Here is a 25,551-nt window from a genome sequence, read left to right on the forward strand (position 1 = left end):
CTTGAAAGTGATCCTCCAACGTAATATAGCGCATTATAACACGGCAGACCACATCCCATAGTTTAGGAAGGTCTTCCCTAGAGAAGCCACCACGTATTCACACCGATTCTTCCTTAGAATAGAAGAACTTATGCAGGCTTGCCTCATTCGTCACTCTGAATTATTTTCTGTAGCTCTTTCCTTCTAGAGAAAACCCACCCACTTCTTCTATGACCTCTTTTGTGATTTCAAAGGACACCCCATTAACAGTGACCCTTATATTGTCGCAGGAATCAACAAATTGCACGAAGACATGGTCATTGAAGCCTTCAATACACTCCATAAATGGAAAAAGGCCACCCTCGTGCAAATAGACCCATGCCTCTTTGTTGTCCTTGATCTCATCTTTAATTTCAAGTGGCTCGATATAGCTAAAGATGCCCCCCAAATCTTTTTCACCAAGTTCAACCACCAAGCTCTCCTTACCCACCGGCATGCCCTTGTTGCAGATAAAAAATGAATGAAGGAAAGTTTAGAGGCACTACCGTAGAAAATAATGTTTTCAGAAAATTTACTTAACCATTTTATGATTATGATAAAGCACATTTCCCCATTGTCAACCTGTCTTCACATGGGTGTAGGGCATGTTTTCCGTCATGTTGAGATGCCTCCAATTACGCCACCTTTTGATTTTGAAATACGCAGAATAGATATAATGGTGGTTAGTTGGTATCCCCGATTTACGTGGCCACTTCATCTTGACAATATCCCTGTGGATTGTCCTTTCATCGATACCATAAAGCCCTCTATTAAATAAGCCATAAAGAACAATGATGTTGATCTCTCCATTTTGGTTTAATTCATTATGGTTTGCAACCCATAATTTACTCCTCCCACCCATAGCAATGATTAGGTGCCATGTGTCTAGGTTTTACATATCACTAAAATATTTGATTTTTCTGACCCTCCACATAAGCTTGGGTGGATGGTGGCAGTTGTTTGATGTCATTTCACATTTGCATCATGCTGAAATTATGACCAATTTTTGCCAAGTCATCAACCACGCTATTGTCCTCATGATAGAAGCGGCCCACCTTCACCTCTTGAAGTCCACTCATAAGGGCATGAATATCTCGAATAATAGAACTAATCTTCCAATTAACATTTCTGTCACCTTTTGCAGCATTGACAATTAAAAGGGAGTTTCCTTCAATAGTTAGCCTCTTAAACCTCCACATGTTCGCAAAAATCATGCCCCATAGCAGAGTTGTGGCCTCAACATCATTGTTTGATCCCATCCCATAACTTCGAGCAAATGCCACAATGAGCCTTCCCTTTTTGTCATAGATCACACCACCCACCACAATCTTCCCATCTTTTGCAAAGCCATTGAAGTTGAATTTCATCCATGGGGGGGAGGGTGTGGTTGCCAAACAGTGTTGTGTTTGGTAGTGATTTTGGAGTTATCAAATTTCTCAACAATATGATTGAGGTCCCATTTATTAGCCCACTTTATATCACAGCCTTTGGGGGGGGCGGGGGCAGGTGGTGGTTTCTGTTGAAGTTGATGAAAGATCAACCCCACAGCTCCCAAGAATCACCTACATGCAAACACTGGTCACAAAAAGAGAGAAGCAAAAACTATGGAGGCTGAAATTCTCAGATCCATAGATGAGACATTCTTGATGAGCAAAAAGAGAAATTGTTATAATCAAAGCGAATGAATAAATTACAAAACGATCAATCCTTCTAAAAGGAGATCAAAACCCTCACAGGTAACTAACCTAGGTTAGATGATAATAATTAATAAAAGAATTAATTTTTATATGCCCAAAGTTTAGCTTAAGTAAACTAGAGATAGTAAGTGACTTAATAATTAAATTAATATGATTTTATTAATAAGAAAATACTTTATTTTTCTTAACACCCCCCCTTAAGATAAACTTAGGGAGTAGCTAAAAACCTAGAAACTGCTGCTGGAAGTAAATTTGGGTCCCGACAACAAGGCTTGATGAGGTACCCAAGCACAATCAAATCTCTGAAAAGAGGAGAAATGGAGAAAACCACATTGGAAAAACCTACTTCGAAAAGAGATGGAAATAATGCTAAAAAGAACTAGTGAAGGACTGAAAACGCCTCCAAACTAGGGAATGTCCTAGAAGATAGGAACAAAAGATGATCATGAAGAACACCACTAAAGCATGAAGCTGCAAACACTGTCAAACTACTGATCTAAAGAACCTCCACTATATAGAACATGACTAGGTAGAGAAGACTAAGTCTAAAGAGCTTATCAATTGAAAATGGAAGGTATCTTCATGACCTCCAAAAATAGGAATAAAAGAATGTCTATATGGTAAATAATCGATGTCACCAAAATGCATAGGTATCCAACCAGTGCAATCACTTAGTACATAGGATCTAATACTAAATACTTAACTCACTCCATCGAACCAAGAAAGTAATAGAACCAACATAACCCACCTATAATGGTAAGAGGTAAGACATGAACACTGAAATTAAATGCAATATCTCTTACAGAAAGAAGAACTAGGAACATTGAGAGTGCTAAAGAAGTACAAACACCCATAATGGCATGTGTCATTGACACATCATGAGGCTAATGTTGTGGAAGGAACACCCACTTGACAAAGAAAGATAATGAATATGGACAACATGAAACCTCTATGGCACTTTATAATGTAGTGTGAATAAACAAAGATGTGCAAGATCTCAAAATACAATAGAGTGACACTTTATCTCAGTGCGTTTGCAAAAATATTACAAAAAGATGTCAACAAATATCAAAAGAGACATAAGGCTGATACAAGAGATAATACAACCCATGAAAAATCCTCTAAAATAACAAAATTGATCTTCGGACCTGAAACAACCAAGATATCCACCAGAATGCAAAAAAGAAAAAAACTGAATGGGATGTGCCTGGAACATAATCTAGAAAATAGAATGTCTCACGTTATGCCTCCCAAAGTGCAAAATAGAACTGATGTAGCTCAAACTCTTCACAACAACCACCTAGAAAATTATACAACACATAAGTTTCAGAGTGCCAAATTCTTCATTAAACTTTTCCACCTCCTACTTTGCCTCTACAATGAAAGAAAACAACTACTTATTACAATTTTAAAAATTAGCATATTTGGCAGATTTTTACGAAAAATAGATTTTTTCATTTTTGGTAATTTTCAAAACCCATCCTATGAATCTTGATTTTTCCCAAGAAAAGCCCCCAACTAAGGCAAGATGAATTGTTAACTAATCTATGAAATCAAGAATATGATTTCAGAAATATTACAAAAACAACTTTATAAAAAATTGGAAAAAAAACAAAAAAATCCAATTTTAGAGGCCAAGATGATATTTCAGGCTCTCGAAAAGATGTCAAAATGATCACCAATCAGCCGAGCTCGGTCGACAATCCAAATTACTCCTCATCATGCATCTACTAGTAAAATATCAGCCAAAACCCATATCTGAGTGAAAAGTTATGGCTTTCAGAAGTTGATGCATCATTCTCCCCTTCTTGAAAGAAACACAGCTCCTACAAGTGGCTGTCTATGAATTGCTGCAATTTTATTGGATCTAACTACATTACTGCCCACTTAGATAACTACGTACTCACTATTTTAGGTAATCTGTCCCACTGTATCAGGTATCTGTTATGTTGGCCATGCCTTGTGGAGGTAGTATGCTTGTTAAGAATTTTGGCAATCTTTTCCTTCTTATTGGGAAGGTGATGTTGCCAATCCACTCCCTGGATGCCATTTGCACTTGGAACATCTCCATGGAATGTGTATAAATCAGAAACATTAAAAATAAGGGATATGTCAAGATTTTTTGGTAAGCTAACTTCATAAGAATTATCATTGTTTCTTTTGATGATTTTGCAAGGCCCAATCTTTTTATACTTCAATTTATGATATGTGCATGTAGGAAACCATTCACGCATCAAGTAAACCATCACTAAGTCACCAACAACACATATAAATTGTCTCTAAGTAGCATTTGCAGTAATCTTGTAACTCGTATTACTATCCTGTAACTTTTCTTTGACATCTTGTTGGAGTTGGTGATGGTGTTCAATAAAGACAACTCCATCATCACTAATTCTATCTCCCAACGGAAGTGACACAAGATCTAGAACACCTTGAGGGTTTCAACCATGGACAATTTGAAATGGAGATTTTCCACCGAATCTATTAACAAAACTATTATAGGAAAATTCTATTTGGGGCGATGCCAAGTCCCACTGTTTAGGCATCTCCCCCACGATGCAACATAATATATTTCCTAAACTCCGATTGACTACCTCTGCTAGTCCATTAGTTTGAGGATAATAGGCACTACTATATGGTAACTTTGTTCCTAATTTCCTCTAGAGAGTCCTACAAAAATAGCTCAAGAACTTAGTGTCTCTATCAAAGGTAATGATCTTTGGAAGGCCATATAAACGAACAACTTTTAAGAAGGATAGTTCAACTACTCTAGTTGCATTGTTGGTCTTTTTATAAGCAATAAAGTGGACCATTTTTGAAAATCAATCAACAACCACAAAATAGAATCATTACCTCGCTGAGTGTGTGATAGACCCAATACAAAATCCAAACTCAAGTCAGTCCATGGTTCGGTGGGTACTGGTAAGGCATGTATAAGAGTTCTGGTTTCTGGGTTAGATTGTGTGCAATTTTTTTAATCATCAACGTTTCGGATCATACTACATGATCCATCATCATTTTTTGTTCTTCTTGTTCTCTGGCATCCTGATGATGGATCATGTAGTATGATCCGAAACGTTGATGATTAAAAAAACTGCACACAATCTAACCCAGAAACCAGAACTCTTATGCATGGATTGTGGAAATCTCATTGATCTGAAGGCATGTATAATTCTGTATTCTGTGAATGTCCTTTAGCCACTTGACAAATCTGCACCTTGCCACATATTTAGTGATTTACTCTTTATCTTGGGCCAATAATACTTATCTTCAACCAAGTTTATTGTTTTGTCCTTTCCAAAGTCTCCAGCTAGTCCGCCACTATGAAATTCCTTGATAATGTTTTCCCGCATAGATCCGCTTGGTATACATAGTTGTTTACCCGTAAAGAGGTAACCATCCTACGTAAAATAGTCACCTTTCACATGATCCAACTTACCAAAAGATGAAGCCGTTAGCTGTTTTACAATTTTCTATAAATCATCATCAGCTTCATATAAGGCCTTAATAGCATCAAAACCAGTAACCTCAATTTCCATTGTGGTTAATAATGTAGCACGCCTGCTCAAGGCATCAACAACTTGATTTTTTTTTCAAGACCTATGTTTCAAGACAAAGGTATATCCTTGTAAGAAAGATACCCACTTGGCATGTCGGCTATTCAACTTCTTTTGTGTGTTGAGATATTTCAAAGCAATGTGATCAGTAAATAGAATAACTCATGTGGGACCAGATAATGCCTCCAATGTCTTAATGCTTGAACAATTGCATAAAAATCCATATCATAGGTAGAATAATTCTTACTTCATTCAATTTCTCGCTAAAGAAGGCCACAGGCTTACCTTCTTCGCTAAGAACAACCCTATCCCAACATGTGAAGCATCACACTCTACTTCAAAAATTTTGTCAAAATTTGGAAGTTTCAATATAGGAGCTTCAATTACCTTTTTCTTCAAGAATTTAAAACTCTCTTCAACATCCGTTGTCCATTTGAACTCCCTTCCTCTGGTACAGTCTGTTATGGGTGCTACTATACTGCTACAATTTTAGATAAACTTTCGGTAGAAAGTTGCCAACCCATAAAAACTTCATACTTCTGTTATACTAGAAGGACTGAGCCATTCTAGGATTGCTCTTATCTTTTATGGATCCATTTGAACACCAACTTGAGAAATGACAAAGCCTAGAAAGGTCAAACTAGTTTGTGTGAACCTACACTTCTTCCAATTTGCAAAGAGCTTCTCCTTCCTTAAGACACTCAAGATGATCCTCAGGTGTTGTAAGTGTTCTTCCTTGCTTCTACTATAGATTAGAATATCATCAAAGTAAACTACAACAAACTTACCAATGTAAAGTCGCATCACTGTATTTATCAATTGTATAAATGTGCTAGGTGCATTTGAAAGCCCAAAAGGCATAACATCCATTTGTACAAACCATCTCTTGTCTTAAATGCTGTCTTCCATTCATCTCCCTCTCGAATGTGAATATGGTGGTAGCCACTTAAAAGATCAATCTTGCTGAAGTACTTAGCCCCCACTAATTCATCCATCATGTCCTATATTCGAGGAATAGGAAACTGGTACTTAATGATAATCTTATTGATTGCTCTGTCATTAGTGCACATCCTCCATGTGTCATTCTTCTTTGAAGTCAACAATGCAAGTATTGCACACAGACTCATGCCTTCCCTGCCCAAACCCTTTTGCATCAGTTCTGTCACTTGTTTATTCAACTCTGCATGTTGTGCTGGATTCAACCAATAGGCTACTTGATTAGGTAGAGTTGCTCCAAGAATAAGATCAATATGATGTTGAATATTTCTTTTGTGTGGGAGACCATCAAGTAGTTCATCATGAGCAAAATTGACAAACTCCTCCAGTACCTTCGTTGCCTCAGGTGGCACCAAGTTTTCTTGTTCTTCTCCTCTTTTTAGTACTAGTGCATAACAACAACTTGTTACTTTCATTTCTTTAACAACTTCTTTTGCAGACAACATGGTTTTTCATTCTTCTTTTCATCCTTAAGCGGCAATAGAACCACTTTAGAGCCATCCTTCCAAAATCTGTAAGTATTTTTCTCCCCATCATCTATGACCTTCCTATCATACTGCCATGTTCCTCCCAACAACATATGGCAAGCATCCATAGGAATAACATCACACCATATCTCATCCTTATAAAATTTTCCTATGGTAAATCTGACTAAATATCTTTTATCAACTATTACTTTATTTCCTTTCTTAAACCATGCAATACGATAAGGATGAGGATGCTTCTCACATTGTAAATTTAATTTCTCTACCATTTCTCTAGATACCATATTCTCACAACTACCCCCATCAATAATAACTTGACATACCTTTCCACCAGAAGTGCATCTAGTTATGAAAATGTTGGTTAGGAGCCACGAATTGCTAGAGTTCTTTGCAGGAACTTCATCTTTTTTTGGAATGATCATTGATCTCCTCATCATGAGGGTTTCTTCCACATCTAGTGAAACTTCTTTCTCCTCCTCTTCTAGCTGAACCAAGTTCACTCTAGGCTCTCTTCCTTGATTTATTTTTAGTGTTATAATTTTAAAATTCAAAGGGTCTATGTCCTTCCACACATCTGAAATAGGTAAAGGACCTCCATTTGTTTTCCCATCCTCTTTCGCTACCATAACCTCATCCTCGTTGAAATCCCCTTCCTCTTTCCTGTTTTGCAGGGTCTTCTTTGGAATCTGTATTTCTTTCAAATCCTTTGGAGGATTTTCCTTGACCGTAATTAGAACCTCCTTGAAAAGATGTAGGGACCCCTTCTTCCTCCTCTATTCCTCTGATTATACTCTCGATTATGCTTTTCTTCAGCCTGCAAAGCTAATTGGTAGGCTTCCTCCATACTATTAACACGATGCATGCTTAATTCATCTTGGATAAAGAATTTAAGGCCATTCATATATCTAGCAGCTACCTGCTTATGTTCTTCTTGATGCTCTATTCTCATGGATCACTTATAGAACTCATTTGTGTACTCTTGTATAGAAGACAAATTTTATTTCAAATTTTTGAACTTACAAAATAGGGTTTGTGAGTAATCCAAGGGTAAGAACTTTTTTCGAAGCCTTTTCTCTATCTTGCTCCACATTTTGATCTTCTCCTTCTATTTTCTGGTTCGTTCCTTTTGGAGGTGATCCCACCATATCATTGCATGTCCTTTTAATTTTGTGCATGCAAACTTCATCTTCTTTTCCTCTGCCATAGGTTTCCATTCAAAAAATTTACCCATCTCATTTAGCCAATCTATCAACTCTTCTGGCTTAAGACTACTAGCATGTTCTGAAACTTCGATCTTGATCCCTTAATTTTTACCATCTAAAGCCCGAAGCACTCTATCTTTATAGCTCAACTCTTCCAAGTGTTCTCCTTCATTTTCTTCATTTTGATTATGATGCAGGAGCATCCAAAGGTATAAGGGCAATCCTGTGTCACCCAAAAAAATGTACTTAGACTTAGTTTCTGTTTCATGTGTTTTCATTTTTGGATACCCATTTGGGTCAAATAAAGGTTCCAACTCTCACAGTTCCACTATCAGTGTTCTAGGATAGAGTATTTGAACACCTTGGGATATGTGTAAATGCCAAAAAAATAGGAGTATGTAATTGAGCCATCATTTTGGTGAACTAGGAGGTGTAAATTGGCCAGATGGATGTAATTGTAAGTTAGAGCATTCCAGAAAAAGAATCAGGTCAAAAGGCCCCACAGTTTGAAAGTTATCGCAGTTTTTCGAGTTTTGGAGACCTAAGAATGCTTCAAAGTCAGGTTAGGGGCATTAAATGACCTCAAAAAGGGTCGAAAAATGGGGGACGAGCGAAGCTGGTCCATAGGGCTATAGAGTGCTTCGAGAGTTTTCCGAAAATGTAAACGGTTTGTCAATCGGAGCTACGGTTCAAAAGTTATGCCTCTCGGAAGTTCGGTTAACCGTTTATGGATTCTTCTAGATTTGCGTCGACTTCTAACGCAACTTCTGGAGCCTTCTATTTGGTCGGTGGATGCCTACTAGCACTTTCTAGAATGTATTCCTAGTCCTTAACCCTCCGAGGTCTATTTAAGGACATTTCTGGCATTGTAAAAGGCAGTTCGGAGTGGAGTTTGAGAGGAGGTACTGAAAGGAGAAATTATCTCGAGATTTATGTTATTGTAAGCCCTTAGGGCATGTTATGAAGTCTATTTTCTCTGTACTGAATGTACTAGCTTATTTTCACAGTTAATACAATTTCTCTTTTCTTGTTGTGTCCATTCTGTGCTTGGGTTGTGTCCTCATCAAGTGGTATCAGAGCAAGTTTTCTTGAGTGTGTAGACAGAGCGCCGACTGTGAGGCAGTTTGCACCAGGACTGTGTGGTTGTGGGTTTGAGTTAAGAAGATGCCTCCACGAAGAGAGCGTGGTGGAAGGGCCGGAGCTGTTAATCCTGAGGAGGTTAGAGCCCTCCAAAGGCAGGTACAAGCATTGCAGGAGGAGCTCCGTAGAGGAACAAATGTTGCCGCAGGTGACGACAGTGAGGATGACAATGGAGAAGAAGAAATTGGACCAGAAGGGGAATTTGATGGGGAAGTTCTGAATCAGGCAGAGGAAAGGCTTTTTAGGGCCATTACTAAATTTGGGAAAAGACCTACAATTGATGTGGGTGTATTTTCAGGAAATCTGAAACCAGATGAGTTGATCGACTGGATCAATGAACTGGAAGAATACTTTGAGTATGAGGATATCAGGGACTCAGATAGGGTTAAGTTTGCAAAGGCCAAACTGAAAGGCCATGCCAAAATCCGGTGGCAAGAGGTTCAATTGGAAAGAAACAGAAGAGGAAAGGAGAAGATCACAAGGTGGGATCGCATGGTGGACAAATTAAAGAAGCAGTTCATTCCTGTGGACTACGAGCTTGATTTGTTTAAGAAGATGCATGGGCTAAAGCAAGCAGGAAGATCAGTCCAAGAATATACAGAGGAGTTCTATCGACTTTTGATTAGAGCAAGGCATGCAAAAGCAAATAAGGAGAAGGTTGCTCGTTATATCAGTGGGTTGCGACCTAGCATCCAGGAGGAATTAAGTCTGGTAAGAATGACCAGCGTTGAAGAGGCATACCAGTTTGCCCTACGAGTTAAAGAGAAGTTGAATAAGAGGTTTGAAAGAAGACAAAGGGGGCGTGGTCAAGGAGGAAGGGGAAGCAGTAGGTCATCTGGAGGTCAAAATGAAACCCAAAAGAAAAATGAAGATGTGGGTACTAGCAGGAATCAGAGGAATGAGGGTTTCAACTGCTCCTGTGATCAAGACTTTAGAAATCGGAGAGGAAGAGGTAGAGGACGTGGACAAGGAAGAGGAGGCTTCCGTGGTACCTATTTCCATTGCAATGAAGAAGGTCATCGTGCCTTTGAATGCCCTCAACGACAAGGAAGGACAGATAGGAGAGCTGAGGGCCAAGCTAGGGTTGCTCATGTGGATGAGGATGCACAATCATCACATTCAGAGGATGCAGAAAGAGGAGAGACCTTGGTGAATGAAAGAGTCCCACTAAGTGGTGAGATTGAACTAGGACAAAGGAGGAGTTTGTTCCGTACCAGATGCAAGTGTGAGAATAAATGTTGTGACGTGATCATTGATGGTGGTAGCACTGATAACTTGGTATCAGAAGAGATGGTCTCTAAGATGAAGCTCAAGAGGGAGAGACATCCTCAGTCCTATCGGATTGCTTGGGTGAAAGATGATCATAAGGTCCTGGTAAGTGAACAATGTCTCGTGAAATTCAAAATTGGGAGTTACCATGATGAAGTTCTCTGTGATGTTATTCCAATGGATGTTTGTCATCTATTGTTGGGTAGACCATGGCATTTTGATAGACATGCAGTACATGATGGTCATGCAAACACATATTCTCTAATAAAGGATGGAGTTCGCCACAAACTGAAGCCCATGAAAAAGGAAGGTGAAAAGGTATGTAGCAGTGCTAAGATTTGTCTTGTTGATGGAAGGAAGTTTTTAGATGGAATGAAACATCAACGTATGTGCTATGCTTTGATTCTTAGGAAAGATAAAGAAGGTAGTAGTGAAATACCACTTGAAGTTTCTAATTTACTAGGTGAATTTGGAGATATTATCTCTGATAATGTTCCAGAAGGATTGCCACCAGTAAGGCAAATCAGTCATTAGATAGATCTGATTCCAAGAGCAAGTTTGCCTAACAAAGCTGCTCACAGGATGACTCCTACTGAAACAGAGGAGCTAAATAGACAGGTACAAGAGCTGTTGAGGAAAGGCTTGATTCGGGAGAGCCTGAGTCCATGTGCAGTATATGCAGTATTGGCACCAAAGAAGGATGGAGAGTGGAGGATGTGTACAGATTCTCAAGCTATAAATAGGATAACCATCAAATATCGATTTCCTTTGCCAAGAATGGATGATCTTATGGACTGCTTGAGTAGAGCTCAGTACTTCACAAAGATAGATCTCAAGAGTGGTTATCATCAGATACAGATTCGAGAAGGAGATGAGTGGAAAACGGCCTTCAAGACCAAGGAGGGTCTTTATGAGTGGTTAGTCATGCCCTTTGGATTGACAAACGCCCCAAGCACCTTCATGCAGCTCATGAATGAGGTACTTAAGAAGTTCTTGGAAAAATTTGATATTGTTTATTTGGATGATATTTTAATTTTCAACAAGACTTTGGAAGAACATTTATTGCATATTCGTAGTGTTCTTGAGAGGTTGAGGGAAGAGAAACTGTTAATTAATTTGAAGAAGTATATCTTTGCTAAAAGGGAGTTAGTCTACTTGGGGTTTGTTATATCACCTGAAGGTCTTAAAATGGATCCAGAGAAGGTAAAAGCCATCTTGGAATGGCCTACTCCAAGGTTTGCTACTGATGTAAGATCATTTCATGGTCTGGTTAGTTTTTACAGGAAGTTTATTAAGAATTTTAGTGGCATATGTGCACCCCTAACTGACACAATAAGAGGGGATAGAAAAGAGTTCAAATGGACTGCAGCAGCTGCGAGAAGTTTTGAATTGCTGAAGAAGAAGGTGACAGAACAACCTGTGTTGGCACTTCCAAATTTTAGAAAGGTGTTCCAAGTGGATTGTGATGCTAGCGGCAGTGCTATTGGGGCTGTATTAAGCCAAGAAGGTAAGCCTATTGCTTATTTTAGTGAAAAATTGAATGATGCAAAGAAGAAGTATTCTGTTTATGATCAAGAGTTCTATGCAATAGTTCAGGCCTTAAAGAAATGGAGGCATTATTTATTGCCAAAGGAATTTGTTTTGTATACTGATCATCAGGCATTACAGTACCTAAATAGCCAAGGTAAATTGAATCAGAGACATATGAAGTGGGTAGAGTTCTTGCAGAGTTATACATTTGTGTTGAAGCATAAAAGTGGAAAATCTAATAGGGTTGCAGATGCACTAAGTAGGAGATAGTTGTTGCTTACAGTAATGCAGGTTGAAGTAGTTGGGTTTGATGAAGTCAAGAATTTGTACCCTGAGGATCCTGATTTTGTTGAAGCATGGAAAGCTTGTAAAGAGCCTGTTGCTGTAGATAGAACCAAGTGGTTAGACTATTTGATTCAGGATGGCATGTTGTTCAAGGGTAGTCAATTGTGCATTCCAAGGAGTTCCATGAGGGAAAATCTGATTAAGGAGAAACACAACGGAGGGATGGCAGGACATTTTGGTCGAGATAAGACCATTGCTATTCTTAGAGAACATTATTTTTGGCCTCAAATTTCACAGGATGTGAAGAAGTTTGTACAGAGTTGCCAGGTTTGTCAAGTTGCCAAGGGATTTAGTCACAATACTGGACTATATCAGCCATTGCCTGTTCCATCAAGGCCATGGGAGGACATAAGTATGGATTTTGTTCTTGGATTGCTAAGGACACAACGTGGTGATGACTCAGTATTTGTGGTGGTTGATAGGTTCTCCAAAATGGCACATTTCTTTCCATGTCATAAGACTCATGATGCTGTCCATATTGCAGACTTGTTTTTTAGAGAGGTGGTAAGACTACATGGTCTTCCAAGGAGTATAGTTTTTGACAGAGATACTAAATTTGTGGGGTATTTCTGGAGGACATTGTGGAAGAAGTTGAGAACAGACTTGAAATTCAGTTCCACGCATCACCCACAGATTGACGGCCAAACAGAAGTCTAGGCAATTTGCTGAGATGTTTAGTTGGGGATAAGCCCAAGGGATGGGATTTGATTCTACCACAAGTAGAGTTTGCTTACAATAACTCTATAAATATGAGTACCGGAAAATCACCATTCCAAATTGTATATGGAAGTAGCCCAAGGATTGCACCAGAATTGAGGAAGATAGAGCAAGGGGAGAGGACAAGTGCTGAAGCTGAAGAATTTGTTGAACATATCAAGCGTCTACATGAGGAGGTTCAGGCACACATTACCAAGATGAATCAAGAGTATAAAGCTAGGGCTGATCAAAGGAGAAGACATAAGGAATTCCAAGTAGGGGATCTAGTCATGGTGCACTTACGAAAAGAAAGATTTCCAGCCGGTACTTACAACAAGCTAAAAATGAAAAAATTTAGCCCCTGCAAAATTTTGAAGAAACATGACTCAGGAAATGCATGAGGTGGAGCTACTAGATGATGTTCACATTTCTCCTATTTTCAACATTGTAGACTTAACAGAGTACCATGATGATGGTGCGGATGAGGAGCTGGTGTTAGAGCAATGTCCAATTCCTGCTTCTAAGAAGGAGGAGATAGAAGACATTCTAAATCATCGTGTGGGTAGAAGTACCAGAAACAGGCAGTATGAAGAGTATTTGGTCAAGTGGAAAGGACGGCCGATAGAGGACTCAACCTGGATTTCAGCAGCTGAGGTTTCCCATTTGGGATTTCCTCTACCATTCATAAAGTGACAGGGTCACTTTTCAATCTACCCTGGGTGTCTGATGCAGGAGCATCCAGAGGTATAAGGGCAATCTTGTGTCACTTAAAAAAATGTGCTTAGACTTAGTTTCTGTTTCATGTGTTTTCATTTTTGGATACCCATTTGGGTCAAATAAAGGTTCCAACTCTCACAGTTCCACTATCAGTGTTCTAGGATAGAGTATTTGAACACCTTGGGATACGTGTAAATGCCGAAAATAAGGAGTATGTAATTGACCCATCATTTTGGTGAACTAGGAGGTGTAAATTGGCCAGATGGATGTAATTGTAATTTAGAGCATTCCAGAAAAAGAATCAAGTCAACAGGTCCCACAGTTTGAAAGTTATCGCAGTTTTTCGAGTTTTGGAGACCTCCTAAGAATGCTTCAAAGTTAGGTTAGGGGCATTAAATGACCTCGAAAAGGGTTGAAAAATGGGGGACGAGCGAAGCTGGTCCATAGGGCTATAGAGCGCTTCGAGAGCTTTCCGAAAATGTAAACGGTTCGTCAATCGGAGCTACGGTTCAAAAGTTATGTCTCCCGGAAGTTCAGTTAACCGTTTTTGGATTCTTCTAGATTTGCGTCGACTTCTAACGCAGCTTCTGGAGCCTTCTATTTGGTTGGTGGATGCCTACTAGCACTTTCTAGAATGTATTCCTAGTCCTTAACCCTCCGAGGTCTATTTAAGGACATTTCTGGCATTGTAAAAGGCAGTTTGGAGTGGAGTTTGAGAGGAGGTACTGAAAGGAGAAATTATCTCCAGATTTATGTTATTGTAAGTCCTTAGGGCATGTTATGAAGTTTATCTTTTCTGTACTGAATGTACTAGCTTATTTTCACAGTTAATACAATTTCTCTTTTCTTGTTGTGTCCATTATGTGCTTGGGTTGTGTCCCCATCAGATCAGCACCTCTTCAATTTCCCGCTTCATTTGATTCGGCCTCTCCTTGTACTACTAGTATTCTTTGATTATCCATTTGTTCATTCAGTTGTTTGATCTGCCTCTGCATATCTAACATAAATATTTGCATTAGAGTGACACCTCTTGTTCCTCTTCCTCTCCCAACCATCTTCCCACTCTGATACCAAATGATGTAGCCCAAACCCTTCACAACAATAACTTAGAAAATTACACAACACAAAAGTTTCAAAATGTTAGATTCTTCATTAAATTTTTTCTGACTCCTACTCTGCCTCTACAATGAAAGAAAACAACTAACTACAATTTCAAAAATTAACATACTTGGCAGATTTTCAGGAAAAATAATTTTTTTTAAATTTTTGGTAATTTTCAAAACTCATTATATGAATCTCAATTTTTCCCAAGAAAATCCCCCAAGGCAAGATGAATTGCTAACTAATCTAAAAAATCAAGAATATGATTTAGGATTTATTACAAAAACAACTTTCTAAAAACTTAAAAAAAATTTAAAAAAAAAACACAAATATTCAATTTCAGAGGCCAAGATGATATTTCAAGCTCCCAAAAAAATGTTGAAATGGCCATCAAAATATTCAATTTCAGAGGCCAAGATGATATTTCAAGCTCCCAAAAAAATGTTGAAATGGCCATCAAAATATTCAATTTCAGAGGCCAAGATGATATTTCAAGCTCCCAAAAAAATGTTGAAATGGCCATCAATCGACCTGAGCTAATTGACAATACAAATAACTCCTCACACAGCTGCTTGTAAAATTTCAGCCAAAACCCATATCCAAGTCAAAAGTTATGATTCTTGGAAGTTGATGCATCAAGTTGTTGAGTATATTTGGATGGGCACCAAGTTGCTTATAGTGAAGCTACTGGGGCCTCTGGAGGAATTGCTACACTCTGGAACCCAGAATGTTACGAGTGGGGAGATTAATCTTAACCCCCACTTTTAGTTGTTAGATTTAGCTCTAAAACTCAGAGATGGAGCTTGTTTAATTTCTATGCCCCTAATTCCTAAAATGAGAGACTACGGGTTTGGGAGGAGGTAGCTGATATTGCTCACTCAATATTGATTGAAAATATCATATGCGTGGGAGATTTTAATATCCCCCTATAACCCTCGGAGAAGATCGGAGGATTAGAGAACTTCTCTAAAAGCATGTATGACTTGGCAGAGTTCCTAGCGCGAAATGAGCTGCTTGATATTGATCCCCATGGAGTTCCCTTTACTTGACCTTGAATAACAAAATGGGGAATAACCTAATTTCAGTGAGGCTGGATCGTGCTCTTATATCAGCCAATTGGGATATTCTCCCCACCACCTCCCTCAAAACCTTCACTAGAACTATTTCTAATCACTCCATGCTTCTTTTCTCTTGCACTGAGAACAAGAGGACTAAGAGAAAACTGTTCAGATATGAAATCATGTGGCACTCACATCTAGAATAAAAGGACTGTATCTTGATGGTGGAATGTCCATATTCAGGGGTTAGCAATGCTTCGTGTGTCTAGGAAGTTACAAAAGATAAGGAAGGAGGTTATAGGATGGAGCAAATTATCATTTAGAAACTTATTTAAAGATAAAAAGAGATTGAAAGGAGATTGGAGATCCTGCAGAGTGATATGGCGAATGAGACCCCCTCGCATGACACCCAACAGGAGGAACAAGATTGTCGAGCTCAATGGAAATGATTGTAGGAAGAGATGAATTTTTTTGGAAACAACAGTCGAGGATTTAGTGGCTTGAAGAGGGGGATAGAGACACGACATTTTTCCATAGAATGACTTCAAAAAGGAAGAAGAGAAATATTATATGTAAGTTGTTGGATGACACTGACTAGGAACTAATAGAGGAGGAAGATATTGAAGCATAGACATCCAACTATTTCTACAATATCTATAATCCACCTCCCCACAATCTTGTCAACAATGTAAAGGAAACACTCTTAAGGATTATGAACTGTGTCATAGCTAAGAAGATGAACAAGGACCTACTTGTGAAGGTTACAAAATAAGAATTTAGGAAAGCGGTGTTTGCCATGGGGTCGTTCAAAGCGCCAAGACCTAATGGTTTTCCCCCTCCATTCTTTCAAGAGTTTTTGGAGGTCGTGAAGTATGATCTAATCCATGTTGTGAGGGATTTTGTTAGAACAAGAAAGATGTTAAAAGAGCTCAATCAAACTTTCATTGCGCTGACCCCAAAAACTGATGACCCAACCAGACTTGGAGAAATTAGGGTTATTAACTTATGCAACAAGATCTACAAGATCCTTTCTAAGATGATAGTTAACTGTTTAAAACCTCTTTTGGACAAGTTCATTGACCCCTCCTAGAATGGATTTGTCCCTGGGAGATAAATCTTGGATGTGATGATTACGACACACAAGGTTATCCACTCTATGGAGAATTGCGAGAGCCCCTGTATGTCCATGAAATTTGATATTTCTAAAGTGTAAGATAAAATGAGGAGGGAGTTTTGTTTGAAATTTTAATCAAGCTACGATTTGAAGAGAAGTTTGTGAGATTAATCTAGGAAGTTGTTAATAGTGTACAATTTTTTGTTCTTGTGAATGACATCCTTGGAAAGTTCTTTTCCTCTAGCCAAGGTCTTTGACAAGGGGAGCCCCTATCACGTTGTTCATTATTGTTGCTGAAGTTCTGGGAATAAATTTGTTGCCTTGGCACATCAAGATAAAATAAAAGTATCAAACCAGCTTCTTCCCTTCCTCTTTAGGTCTTGCAGCAGTTTGTCAGTGACACCTTTCTTTATGGCATCTCTTTGATCCATGAAGCTAAGGCCTAGAAAAAACTTTTAAACCAGTACAAGGAGGCGTTGGAACAACAAATAAATTATCAGAAAAGCAAGGTTTACTACTTCAATATGGATAGAGACCCGAGGAGGAGAGTAGTGAAAGAACTAAATAGTCAAGAGGCAGAATTATCCGACACCTATTTTGGTCCCTTGATTTCTATCAAGGAGGTCACACCCTAGTTTTGGAATGAGCTGGTGGAACGTATGTATAGAAAACTTGAAGGATGGAAAGGCAAAATCCTTAGTAATGCAGGCAAACTCCATCTCCTCTCGGCTTCCCTACAAGGAATTCCAGTTTACTTCCTATATCTCTTTAAAATATCGGGTAGATACAAGGACATTATTGAGAAAATTCAGCATAATTTTCTCTGGTTGGGGTCTGAGGATAAGTCACGAATAAATTTGGTTAGTTGGGAAAAGGTTGCATGCCCAAGTGTCAAGGAAGTTTAAACCTTAGGAGGATTGGTGACTTGAATAGAGCTCTCATATCCAAGGTGGGGTGGAGGCTGGCCAATAATATGGCTAATTAGTGCAAAATTATTAGTGCTAAATACCTAAAGGGAGACTTATTCCACTAACATCTTTAAGGTAATAATGTCCCTCCAGGGTCTAAAAATTTGGAACAATATATTACACACCAGAAAAGTCATGAGGAAGGGTGTGAAATGGGTGTTGGGGGATGGAGCTGGCATCGACTTTTGGGAAGATAATTTGCTGAGTGATGGTCCACACTCCCACTCTTGATTTTAGGTGGTTATGAATCGTTGCCCAGGTTAGCTTGGAGAATAGTTAGAGAACTATATCACTCCCCACAAGCACTTGAAGAGATTATGTATTCATTGTAGTCCGATGGAGGCCAAACTGATTGAGGAGCTACAAGAAACTATTGATAGAGTTTGTATCCCCACAACCCCGATGGAAGATGTTTTTGTTTGGAGTCTGGTCCTCTCGGGGACTTTTACGATTAAATCTACCTATACCTGCTGTATTGATAGAGGAAACATATCGGATGTTTGGAAAAATGTGTGTCACCCATGGATACTTCCCAAAGTAAAAAAAATTGTTGGTCAACACTGTATGGGAGCATCCTCACTATTGACAATCTTAAAAAGAGAAGTTTTCAGCTGGGAAATCCTTATACACTATCCCTAGCTAGAATGAGATCCTCTCCATGTGGGAGATGTAGTGGTGCTTTAACCATGATCTCCATTAGTTTGTGAATTGGAAAGGTCCCTCCTCCCACTTGTTTTTAAGAGCTTTCTGGAAGATCACCCCTCCTTTTGTATGTTGGTAGATTTGGAAAGAACGCAACAATCGTATCTTCTGGGATAAGTCATCCCCCCGCCTTTGTGGTAGCGTTTTGGCTTGAGAAGCTGTTGAAAGAATGGAGTGTTTTTTGACATTGGAAATTGTCTAGAGTAATAAATTAGTATTCTTACTAATTAAATCATATTTATTTAATTATTAGGTCATTTATTATCTGTAGTTTACTTAAGCTAAACTTTAGGCATATAATATTTAATTCTTTTACTAATTATTATTATGCAACCTAGATTAATTACCTATTAGGGTTTTCATCTCCTTTTATAAAGATTGATCTTTTTGTAATTTATTCATTCACTTTTGATTACAACAATTTCTCTTTTTGCTCATCAAGAATGTCTGATCTATGGATCTGGGAATTCCATAATTTTTGCTTCGCTCGTTTTGTGACTAGTGTTTGCATGCAGGTGATTCTTGAGAATTGTGGGGTTGATCTTTCATCAACTTCAACACGATATTAGAGCTCCAAATCTCCATGCCCCTATTTTATTTATGAGAGCTCTGACTTGACTTTTAGATCTGTATTTTTTCTTTAAGAGGGTTCCATTTTTCAGAATTTTTTTGTATTGGATTTGGAGATCACTTATTTTTGGGTCACTTTGAGTCTAAACAAACATCAGCGTTGAGCTCAAAGCGCCCAAAACCTCCCATTTTCATATAAAAATTGTCCAATTTGGATAGTTGGAATTAGAGGCAAAAAAAATTGCTTCTAGTTTCGGTACGTCCCCTGAGGTGGTGATTTTGTAATTTTTGATACAAAAAATGGAGGGTTTTTGCACGAAAATAAATATTTTAAGGCACACAAATTGAGATTTTTTGGGGAAAATCAAGATTTAGTTTTTTGGTGCGTAAATCAAAATTTTGGCATGCAAGTTGAGATTTTTTGGTGCGAAAATTAAAAAATTGTACACACATTGTGGTAGTTTGGTATAGAAATTAAAGTGGTTTGGTAGGGATCCCAAGGTGATTTGTAGCACTAGTGGGAACACTTACCGAGGCATGCTGGCACGGATCTTGAGGCTGTGGATTTCTTGCCCTTCTAGCATTTTTTGACCTATGTGTGGTTTTTTGGCCACAACTTGCTCATCCGGACTTCGTTTTTCACAAACGAGATATTGTTGGAAAGCTGATTTTAAGCCCGTCATAATGGTGCAGTTTATTTTGACTTTCGATGTTGTTTGTTTGCTTGCTCATACAGTCAAAGCCATAGGTTCTTGGTTTAGCCCAAACCCTTCACAACAATAACTTAGAAAATTATACAACACAGAAGTTTCAGAATGTCAGATTCTTCAGTAAACTTTTTCAACTACTACTCTACCTCTACAATGAAAGAAAACAACTACTTATTACGATTTCAAAAATTATCATATTTGACAGATTTTTGGGAAAAACATATTTTTCTATTTTTGGTCATTTTTAAAACACATCCTATGAATCTCCATTTTTCCCAAGAAAAGCTTCCAACTAAGGAAAGATGAATTGCCAACTAATCTATGAAATCAAGAATATGATTTCAGATTTATTACAAAAACAACTTTCTAAAAAACTGGAAACAAATACAAAAATCCAATTTTAGAGACCAAGATGATATTTCAGGCTCTCGGAAAAATGTTGAAATGGCCACCAATCGAACTAAGCTTGTTCCGCAATCCAAATAACTACTCGTCACACAAGTTGATGCATCACAACTTTGAAAAAGGTTTGAGTAGTCATCTTCACTTTTTGTACAAAGATACCATCTACTTTTAACTCAAAAATCTTCTGTTTTGCTTCATACTGTTTCTTGGGGCTATCAAGTCCCCTCACATTCCATGATATAACTTTCATCTTCGCTGCTTCTGAATCTACTCGAGGGTTTTTCGTTTGCCTTGTGCTATATCTTTCACTGCCTCCTTGTTATGGGTGGCCTTGGCTGAGGGTCTCCCAGCTTTAGCAACTGAACCGATATCAGCATTTCCATTCCCTCTCGTCTTCCTCTTGGGAACAAGCTAGCCTGCATACCTGTCAGGGTTGGCCAACAATGGTTGTGAGATTAGGGATGAGAGGACCGGTGAATGGACCTCAACTATGCCCAAGAGGGATCAGTTAGGGTCCCACCCATTTGGGGGAACCAAATCGCCCTAATCATACTCAACCTCTTCCAACAGTCCCGTGAAACTATTCGCTTAACCCCTCACCTGGGCGGTTCTAGTTGACACCTCCATTGAAGGAATATCCCCTTCCTCAAGACCCATCTTTCTCTTCTCCGGGGAAGAGACTATCCTTATAATGGAATCTTCAAAGAGATAGCCCTCATCTTGTAGATGGTTACTTTTCTGGGTTTCGGGAGGCATCAATAACAGAGTCTGCTGCTCTAACCCTACCTCTCCATGCTGGGTACTCTCTAGCTTCTTGTTGACTTGAGTTTTTCAAGATAATATTAGTTAAAGTGGCTAAACTATTGATGCCATAATTTGCTAAATCTCATTTTAATGCGATCTCTATACTAGGTGAGCACGGCCTATAAGTTCTATTCATTTGTTTTAATGCATTGGCTATTATTCATTACGGTTGACTACACATCTAATATTCACCTTTTATTCAACTCCAGGTATTGCGGGCACCATCCTTGTAGTTGCGCTATTGTTGTTTATAGTTGCCTATGGAAGGAGGAGATTGGTGCTTGGAAGGAAGCATATCGACCCGCAGTCTATTTCTAAGGTAGAGACATTTCTGCAGAATTACGTTGATCAAATGGCAAACAGATTTTCTTATTCAAGCCTCAAGAAGATCACCAACAATTTCACAGATAAGCTGGGTGAAGGAGGCTTTGGCATGGTCTATAAAGGAAAGCTGCCGAGCGGTAATTTTGTGGCAGTTAAAGTGCTTGATCAGTAAAGGCAAAGCGAGACTCAATTCATCAACGAAGTATCGACGATTGGAAGGATTCATCGCCTTCATTTGGTTCGTTTGTTGGGGTATTGCTTTGAAGGACACACAAGCGCACCTGTCTATGAGTACATGGCAAATGGATCACTCGACAGATTTATACTTGCAAGAAAAGAAGAGGATCGAATCCTCAATTGGGATCAGCTGTATTCAATTGCTTTGGGGGCGGCTCGTGGAATTGCGTATCTTCACAATGAGTGTTACAGCCGCATCATTCATTTCGACATAAAACCACACAATGTATTGTTGGACGAGGAGTTTACAGCCAAAGTGGCCGATTTTGGCCTGGCCAAACTGTGTGGAAGGAGAGACGAACACGTGTCAATGACGGCAGCGAGGGGGACACCAGGATATGTAGCGCCAGAGGTGTGGTCGAGGAGTTTAGGGCCTGTGACGGACAAATCAGATGTTTACAGCTTTGGAATGATGTTGGAGATGGTGGGAGGAAGAAATAACGTTGATGTGTTGGTGAGTCGTTCCAGCCAATTCTACTTTCCAGACTGGGCGTATAAATTGTTAGAGAGAGGGGAGCTGCGGACGAGGTTGAGGGAAAGAGAGCTGAGCGAAGCAGAGGAGGGAAAGACTAGGAGTCTGACAAAAGTTGGGTTGTGGTGTATTCAATATGATTCAGCCGACAGACCGTCAATGGTGAAAGTGCTTCAAATGTTGGAAGAAAATGCTGACGACATCCCAAATCCTCCGACACCCTTTAACGCTCGCCCAGCATCGGCACCGTTTCCTCGTACGGAAGAATCGTCATCCGTTGAAATTATCGAAATAGCATCGTAGACCATGCATGGGTGTAAAATTAACCAGTGATGGGATTTACTACTCAATCTTTGAAGTATTCAAAACCATGTTTAATATAGAAGTCAATAATTAATTACGTTTTTTTAATAGAAAATATTGTAAGTTGTAATTTATGACTCTTATTAATTTGTTGTTTTAGGTTAAATCTGGTTGAAAATCATAACGTCTAAATCATCTCAATTTATCATCATTATTTGTTGACTTGAATACAAAATGTGTGATTTGGATGTTAACATGTTTTTAGAAAGCTAATTTCTAATTCATTCAACATCTATTGATTAACTCTTATTTCTACGACATGTATCTTCATATAAAGAGTATCACAACATATTATTGTTTCAATTTTCTCTAGTTGTTACATCGTTAGCTTTTTTGCTTCAGAGTTTTTAGCTAGTAGTTTGGATTTGGTCTATGGTGGAATTCATTCTTGTGAATTCCTTTCATACCATCTTTAAGACTTGATATTATTTTGCTTGTTAGGTCCATGCCCTATCACACTTGATTTAATCAAAACATATTATCGTATCAATAACTATCATTACTATTATATGAACAAACAAGGCATAGTACATGACTATTTCGCATGTCTTCGATTCTTTTTTTCAAACCATTCTTTCATTGGGAGAGATTTGAGTAGGAAGCATATCCGTTGCCTGTCAAACTTCAAAGTCCTTTGTGACAGTCACCAAGTTATGAATACATACATTTATATTGTGTTATAAAAATATGGTTTTATATATCAAGTTACGAAAAATTTAGGCAAAAAAATGCTGCATATCTTTGCTGTGGGTAAAGGTCAAATTTCTGGATCAAGTGAAAATATGATAGTGCTAAGATTAGCTTTGCATGAAAAAGTAATACACAATAGATAATAGATAAATCGATAAATTAACATAGAATATGAGCACCAAATCTAATCACATAGCACCAATTTGAATCACTAAATATAATCTTTAATCTTGTACAACATTATTACACAAGTGAAGCTATACCCTTCTTCCTTTCTTGGTGTATCTTCAATCCATATTTTGATCATGTTGGTTCATTACGAGGGATTTGACTAGGGATGATATCTATTGCCTCTCAAAATATAAAGTCATTTTAAAAGCCAGCGAGTTACAAATAATTTATTTTTACTAAGTTTCAAATGTATATTTTTATATATCAAACTAAGTGAATATTAGGGAAGTAGGAACATGGTTTTTTTATAGTAAAAGGCCAAGCTTTTGGATCAAGTTCAGATTTGTAATTGTTAAGATTACGTTTTTATGCAAAAGTAATGTACAAAAAGATAATAGATCAATCAAAAAATGGCAAAGAAAATTGATACGAAATCTAAGATCACATAACACTAAATGAATATAATTAAACATAATTGTCAATAAAGTACAACATTGTTATTCTTGAATTTATAGCATGTGTCTTCTTTCATCATTCTTAAAAACAAAAAAAGTGCTATTATAATTGTACATGTTATTAATCATTAGGTAAGTATTTATGAATGGTTATTTTCTTTATTTATCCCAACACTATTTGAAAGCTTGTTTTTCATATTCTTTAATTTTAATCATCGTAATTTGTCTTACATGTCCTGTGTCTTCTTTTTGTTTTAAATATAAAGATAAAATATCAAACTTATGTTGTATTTTAAACCAACTTAGAGTTTTTAGGACTCTGTTAAAGTTCATTTCAAATGGGACTACATTTATTTATAATAAATTAAGTCTTAGAATCTTATAGAATTTATTTTTATAAGTTAGAAATTAATCTAGATGTTATTCTATCTCCATGAAATGAACTAGATATCTTTCATCTTTAAATCTGATGATCATCCTACATCCCACCAAATAATTATCCTTGTTTTATTTATCTCTTGATTCAATATATTATCTTAAGTGATATGATAAAACACGAATCTCCCTCTCACTAAATTTGTTGGTTTAAAATCTACTTCACACATTCAAAGGTCTCATAATTCATCTCTCTTTTCTTTGTTATCTCACTTTCCGTAATATATTCTCTTATAGAGGAGTGAGGTACATAGACTTTCACCTTGTTTCAAACTATAAGAACCAATACTTGTTCAATCCTTTGACTAAGGCATATATTTATTAATCCATAAGTTTAAAGTCATAAATTTTCAAGGTCCAAGAGATGAAATCAGAAAGGTGTGCAACAGCCATGTTCACCTATTCATGCCTGACATTTTTGTGCAAAAATAATGGCTATATATTTTCTCATTTGAATACATTAAAGGACTTCTATAATACAGATGTTCTCAAATCAAACCTAAAGATATTGGTGGACTTGATTTTGTCAAATACTTCTCTTCCCTCATGGGTCCATTTGAATATTGTTTCTTTCTTCAATATGGGTATAATAGGTCTCACTAAACATGCATAAGATAAGTCGAACCTACCCAACAAATGAATCTTTATAACAAAAAAATGGAATTATTTCTTATTAATTAGAAGTTATCATTATTAAACTTATTTTACCTATATGATAAATATAATGAATTATTTAGAGACCACAAACTTGACGATATTAGCTTGAAAAGGTTGCAAGCACAACTAAGAGGAGATAGTGGGGGAATTCGTTGTGAACAAATAATTAAATCATTAAGCCAATTAAACCAATATCATACCTGAATGATAAACAATAATGCAAGATCCACAACACCAAATATGTTCTCGAGGAAACCCTATTAAGAGAGAACTCTAGTGTGAGTCAAACCCACAAGATGAATGTAATCTACTAATTAAGAGAAAATAAAGAACAAAGGGATGCACTTGTAACCACAAGCATACAACCCAATCTGTAGGTTCACTACCAAGAGCTCACTAATAATAAAATGGTGGATTTGGCCCTTTGTCAAGTTCATCGATCTAATATTTCATTACAATAGAGTTCAAGTGTAGTCCATTAAAATTGAATTGATAAATATCATCTCTAATTCTAATACAATTCGAAAGATGTACAACTTCTACTTCAAATTCAAAATACAAATACTGACATCTTTTGCATACTCTCTTCCTCTCTTACCCATTCATAATTAAAATTGATCTTTCATTCACATACATTACAAAGATTAGACATCAACTAGGTGT

At 37.7% G+C, this 25,551-nt stretch overlaps 1 pseudogene across 1 annotated transcript in view; it reads left to right on the forward strand.

The window, feature by feature from the left end:
* The window catches only part of LOC149572472 (putative receptor-like protein kinase At5g20050), a 35,803-nt pseudogene extending 13,251 nt beyond the window's left edge, over nt 1–22,552 (forward strand). The window contains exon 3 of the transcript XR_016359921.1: nt 21,294–22,552. The product of XR_016359921.1 is annotated as a putative receptor-like protein kinase At5g20050 (transcript). The remainder of the gene's footprint in view (nt 1–21,293) is intronic.
* Nucleotides 22,553–25,551: the final 2,999 nt, after the last annotated feature.

Source organism: Cupressus sempervirens, chromosome 2, assembly GCF_028749045.1.
Source record: "Cupressus sempervirens isolate cs-2001-9-10 chromosome 2, ASM2874904v1, whole genome shotgun sequence".
NCBI classification, from domain to species: Eukaryota; Viridiplantae; Streptophyta; class Pinopsida; order Cupressales; family Cupressaceae; genus Cupressus; species Cupressus sempervirens.